Below are 6,754 nucleotides of genomic sequence, written 5' to 3' on the forward strand. Positions count from 1 at the left end.
TCTTAGCACCTGCTGCCGGATTGATAAGAATTTCAGGTTGGCTAAGATTAATGGAAGAAGCCGTATTTGTAGAGATTCCATGAAGAAAGATAGTGGGTATTATATCACAGCCATGGCACCTTGGAAGAAGCTCTTTTTTCATCGTCCCACGATCAAACCAGGAAGTGGAGAGTACGCCCTAATGTTTAGGCTAGCAACAGTCTTCAATACTAAGGGATATCCAGCCACTTCAAAAATCATCTTCCGCAGTAGATTTGATCTATAACCTACCCTTTTACCACAATATCTCGACATTTTTTGACTGCCTAGATGTAAATGGCATGTCGTTCCATGTTCTATCCAGTGATTGTTCAAACTAGAAGGTCACTAAAAAACAGTCACTACAGTATAAAAAGTTACTTAGGCTTGAATAATTTGTAAATTTATTTAGTAGCTGAGATACGTGTGTTTTACATGCAAAACTTGTTTTAATGGCTTAACTTTTACTTATTAAAAGTTATTGACCACAAGAAGACATTCATATTACTGTTATTTAATATGAAAGTCGTCAGTTCTTGCATCTTTATCAATGAGTTCAATAATGTACTAGTTTTCTATTGTAAGTTGGTTACATTAATAAATAAATATTAAATTATAAAGTTTAGTTTATGATGCAGTATTTACGTTATAAAATGGGAAATATTGATTTACATGAATACGAGTACATTTTATTAGACGCCTCGTACAATAATTATTGATCTATAGCGTCTAAAATAACACACAAAGTGGCATATTTTAGTGTACAGTTTGTATTGAAGCAGCAAAGCAGCTCATTGTTGCTATACTGCATATTAATTCCATACCTGCAATAACAATAACAATTGCTCTACTAACATGCTTAGCAAACATATTAATATGGTGATTCATTAATGCGCAGCTTATTTTCTTTCCCTAGAGGAGCATCCTTTACGTATGAGTACTGATGTAAATAAAATATCCTTTTTAACAAACAAAAGTAGTTTTTATAACTATATTGTTCTAAAAAGTTGTAGTTTTTCATTGCCTTATAACAAAGATCTAAAAGAATAAGCTAGTGCACAATTCATCGTGTTCAGTGCGTTACGCTAACCTCATACGTTGTTATTGATTCATTTGATGTAAATTCAAAAACACAGAATTGCAAATTTCTGCCAAATACTCAGTCTGCGTTGGTTTACCTACACTGATTTAACTATCGTATACGCCCATTTACTTATCTTGGTTTAAATGCATCAAGTCCCGTTTCAACTATAAAATCTACTTACTAGCTTAGGGTTAATTTTTTAGGGAGGGAAAATTATTTGGCTCTCAGCATCTGGACTATCACTTTATAATTTTAATTTATAAAAATGATATGTGCGTGTGTGTGTTTGAGTGCATGCATGCATACTATTTTCTGAAGTTTTAAAAAGGAAAGGTTTTGTATTTTTAAAAGGTATTGTAAAGGTACTTAAAACAACAATATTTATTAAAGTCATATAATCTTGTCAAGGAATGGTCATTCGATGATTCAAAATAGCAAGTCAATAAGCAGAAAAAGCAATTATGGTACGTGGTACGAGGTACCTATAAGTATTAAATAAAAGTCACCACTGCAATTTCAGAATATTAGATTCAAAACCTAATTCGCAGTTACTGTATCTTGGATAGTAATAACGATGAGACAGGCCGTTGCATTACAACCTCTCTAGGTGTACACTGGGTTTGCCTATTCACTGATGTATCCAAAAATAGCACCGATAACACTTATAATATTTGACTCATTCCTCGGATAGTGAGGATGAGACATTGGGTAGCAGAATATTTCCACAGACCTATTATACATGTAGAGAGATTGAGAGATTTTTTTTCTTAGGTGCACCGAACCACCAGATGAACAGTTTCCCAGCTCCGCAATCTACTAGTAAATGGCTGGAGGACTGTTGAAGATTTCAGCACCATATGCCAAACCACCATCCTTGAACAGTTTGCCAAATGCAAGCTAGGCTGTATCATTCTGTAAAGGCGTAAAAAAAAATACCTTATTCAAGTTTCTGTGATTTACTAGTAGAACATAGAATCGTTTGACAAATTCTGTCGGTCCGGTTTTATCTATATGATGTCTTGCTCTTTGTGGGTTAAACCAATCAGAGGACCAATTACGATGCCCAGAAGATTCAGAACCACTAAGTTCTGAATTTTCTAAACCAAATTCATATTTTTGTTCACTAAATTAGACTTCATATCACTGTTTAAATAATAAAACCAGATACACAAAGTCGACATAACATGATGTTGAATGTTTTGCGATAATTAGGCTACATGTAGGAATATGAGAAAATTGAGATTGTGGTTCCAAAGCTCATAATAAACGATTATTAAAATACTTTGATGTATTTACATCGCAAATGTTATTATGTTTAATGTAGCACATCCTTTAATCGCAAATTAAAATGTTTTTATCGAATAAGTTTTGAAACATAAATATAAATAATAAAATATATCTTACCTATCTTGCCTATTTTGCTATATTGATATTGTTTTAAAACGAGGATTTTTTCTTACACTGACAGTGTTTTCATAACCTAAAATATTATTGAATACATTACACTATATATTACAAAATATGGGTTTCCATTAACCCACACTGTTTTAGAAATACTGACAGATTTTTGTAGTTTATACTCTATTTGATTACACAAAATTTTTTAAAATCCCTTTTGAACTTTTTTATTCCTAGGGAAATAAAGACTTTTCCCTATTGTAGGGGAAGCAGCACTCCGTCTTACTTGCTTGCTACGATTAAGTTTGTTTTAATACGGTATAACTACAGTAGTATTATCTTAACACTCTGCAAAGTAAATTTATCATATTAAAATATCAGTTATACAGATAAAGCTAGGTTTTTTAAATATGGGTCAAAACATTGTTTAGCACCTATAATAAAGCAATTCATACAATTAAAATAAATTACTGTCCTTTCATTAGAAATGTAAGTTTGTGCAACATGGAGTCAGAACTTGTTCTACTAATCTACGTTAAATACTTTACTCTTCCGCGAATAAAATTTAGTTTGATTGCAATTTTCTAATTCAATGATTTAAATTGATCCAACTAAGAGTTGTCTGCGCCATTTTCCAAAGTTATTTCAGTTTCTGGTAGAATTGAGCTTAATGTTCTGAAATAAGGTAACAGTTTCGGAATAAAGTTGGTTTAATGGGAGCAGTTCTCCGATATAGCTTATCAGTAATGGGTTCTGTTTGCACAGATACGGGAAAATGTTTCTTATGCTATGGAACTTGTTTTAGTAAGTAATAAACACACGGTTTAAAAGTAAAATATATCTTTTTAGTTTGTTAATTACAATTACAAAGCTTTAGCACATATACACCTCAAGCCTTATTGTGTATACGTAATAACGTACTCAGAAAAGTACATAAATAATAGAATAAAATGTAAAAGATAATATATATATATATATATATATATATATATATATATATATATATATATATATATATATATATATATATATTAATACTTATACAGTATAATCATATTATAAAACGCAATTAAAAGACAAAAATACCCAAATTGTGAAAGAAATCAATAACACAACGTTTCGAGTTTAGCAATCTGAGCTCGTCCTCAGGCGGATAACACGTTATTACATATTATATAGTAAAGTACATAAATTGTGTTTTAAAATTTTTGAAATTATAATATTAACTTCCATAATGATAACAAATCTAAGTTTAATTGTAATTTACTACATGTTAATTAAGGTGATGTGATATATTTTTTTAATCATAGATAATAATTAAATTATTTATAACGTTCATAGGTTTCTTTTCCTGTTATTTTTTACTTTTATTTATTGTCTGGGAATAAGGAGGATTATCAAATGATCTACATTAAATTAAACATCTTTCATATTCATTAATATCAAAGTAAGAAATGTCGATAATAACCATATAAGTAAATATTCAAATTTACTTTCTTTTCGAAAAGAAGGTCATTTAAATGTATACTAATGTTATAATAAAGCCACTTTGAGCTTGTATGAACTCAATTCAACAATAAAATATAATCTTACTAAACCAGTGGCAGTCGTAAATCAAGGAGACAGATTTTAAATGTTCTACTAATGTCAATTAATGCCTTACCTCTGAAAACAGTTTATGTCCAACACTGTTATGTAAGACACTAGGCAATAAATGTAATATAAGAGTTAATAAACAATGCAATAACACATTCACTTGAGACAGTGGCTTGAAACGGACTAAAGTATTATTGTGAAACTTGCTGATAAAACGAGTTCTTGAGATATTTCTCACACAGTAGCAATTGATAACCTCTTGTTGTTGTACTCCACATACATTTGTCAATGAACAATACGAAGTTTTCATTTTGGCTTAATCCAAGTTTCTAAGAAAATTTTATTTTTTAGATATGTTTACGATACAACATGAAAGTCGATTTTGCAAGAAAGTACCATCAAACTGTTAGTTGTATTTGTCTTCAATATAAAACGCATTTTGGGATATGTTAATATATACAAAATAAATGTGTTTGTTAACAATAGTTTTATCTAAATTTATTGAAAACCGCTAGTCCTCAATGATTTTGATTCCATCTTCAATATGTAAATATGGATAAAAGATTCAAAATCAGATCTATTTTTAATGCAAATTCTTTTGGAATTGAAATTGTTTAATCTCATTATCCATTTTCATATCATATGAAAAGAGAAATTGTAAAAGAAACTATGGGCCTCAATGTATTACCAGGTTTGTGTTTTTTTTGGGAGACAGCACAATTTTGGGATAGTTAAATGTCATTCTATGAGTGGTTTAAAATTATTTTTGAATGTAATTATCTTGTGTATTTTAATCTTGCTGATTCAATATGTTGATTTAAAGCGTTCTTGTTGATGTATACACAAGGGCTAATCCTTAAGAATGATTTTGTAGTTTTAAATAATATGCACTTTAGTCTAAATAAAAAATTTAGTTACTCATCTAACTGAGACTTTGTTTTTTAATTTAATAAATATATAATTGTACCTTTCTTCGTTTTTACGTGTTGAAGGGATTTGAAATATTTTTTGTACATTTTTAGTTTCAGCTTTAACAAGAGCTGAATTTACGTAGTTTCTAATTGAATATCTTAATCATTATTGAAAAACTTTGTGTTTGAATCAACATCAATATATTTATATTCTCAAACGAAAGTTTTTATGCTGAAGTTTCAACCCATATTCAATATTGAGAACTCTGCAATTGCAAATATGTATGACAATAAAACTTTAACTAGCGTAACGTTTGAAGAATTTTTTCAGGCAGTCTTTTGTACTTATAATTTTTACAAAAGTGTTTTCTACTTCTTTCTGAGTTTGAAATGAAATGAAATGAAATATGCCTTTATTCAAGAGGCGGAGTTAGGGCTGTTTAGCCCTCTCTACCACTCAACCTCACATAATATACATATACATATTTACATTTAATGACCTTAAAACTATAACAAATTCCATTTTAAATTTTAATTTAACCAAAATATATACGAGAGAGATACGTTTGTGAGATTCTCTAGTTTCAGTTTATGTTTTTATTCAATAATTTCTAGGATTATAATTTTATACTTGGTAAGTACTGAACTCAATTCTTTAAACATGTTTAGTGATCTCTAGAAGTTTAAACGCTTGAAGTTAAAAAAATATATATTTTAGTACAATGATTTAATTTCAAGATTTAACCAGTTAAATTTAGCATTATAGAGAACTTTTTCCCGTGGCAGAGCTTTTTATAGGATTAGATATTTTATAAAAATTTTAATTGTGTGATTATTAAAATTGCTTATGTTAATGTTGAATGTAAGCATGTTAATGTTAAGGGAGATAGATCACGTCTAATCGGGTTTTTTTCGATAAGTTATATTATCTGCCACGGAAAGAAAAAACTGAGTCAATTCTGTTGACATTGATTTCTCGTAGGCGTTTGACCGAGTCTCATTGAATTAGCTAAATTTAAATATTATGGCACTGATAGAGCCTTACTGAGCTGGTTCGGGAGCCTTATATGTGACATGAATACTGCCTCCCTTTAATTTTACCCCGCCTTCTGGAATTCCTATGGGCTTCAATCTAGGGCCTTACTTGTTTAATATCTTCAGCAACGAGGTCCCACTATTTCACTGATGTGGAGTTGTTTTTGTTTGCTGTTGACATGAAAATCTTCCTTGAGGTGAGAAGTGAACAGAAACGTATAAAATTACAGCAATCCTAGCAAGAGGTAGAGCACTGGTGAGGTTAGATGACGTGGTGATTAATTCCCTTTTCATAGAAAAAAGAATCAGATTACCAATTGAGAAATTCGTAGCGGTTAGGGTCTTGGGCGTGGCAATTTCCGAAGATTTATCCCTTAATCTCCATATAACTGACACTTGCAGTAAAGCTGATGATGCTGGGGCATGTGATTCATTCTAGGTGGGGATCCAGTGTATAGTCCAGTGTATTAAAGTTTATCTACTGTGCGTTAGTTTCACAGTTGCTCGAATTTGTGTCGGTAGTCGGGTAGGAGAGATCTTACCGATCTGCAAAGAATCCAAGACAGATTTGGGAGTGCGGTGTGCTGTTCGGAGTGTGCAATACTACAACATACGGTTGACGAGCTGGTTGAAACATTGGGCATTGAAGCACTCGAGATAAAGCTCAATATCCATAAATACCTGAACAACCTAATGGACTGTCCTACACTTC

At 30.8% G+C, this 6,754-nt stretch overlaps 1 protein-coding gene across 2 annotated transcripts in view; it reads right to left on the reverse strand.

Annotated features, from left to right (window-relative positions):
- Positions 1-4,279, reverse strand: part of LOC124367439 (secretin receptor-like) — a 71,752-nt gene extending 67,473 nt beyond the window's left edge. For both annotated transcript variants that reach the window (XM_046824251.1, XM_046824250.1), the window contains exon 1: positions 4,164-4,279. The gene's annotated coding sequence lies outside the window, so the exon portion shown is untranslated. The remainder of the gene's footprint in view (positions 1-4,163) is intronic.
- Between the last annotated feature and the right edge of the window lie 2,475 nt (positions 4,280-6,754).

The sequence above is a fragment of the Homalodisca vitripennis genome, chromosome 8, assembly GCF_021130785.1.
Source record: "Homalodisca vitripennis isolate AUS2020 chromosome 8, UT_GWSS_2.1, whole genome shotgun sequence".
Lineage (NCBI taxonomy): Eukaryota > Metazoa > Arthropoda > Insecta > Hemiptera > Cicadellidae > Homalodisca > Homalodisca vitripennis.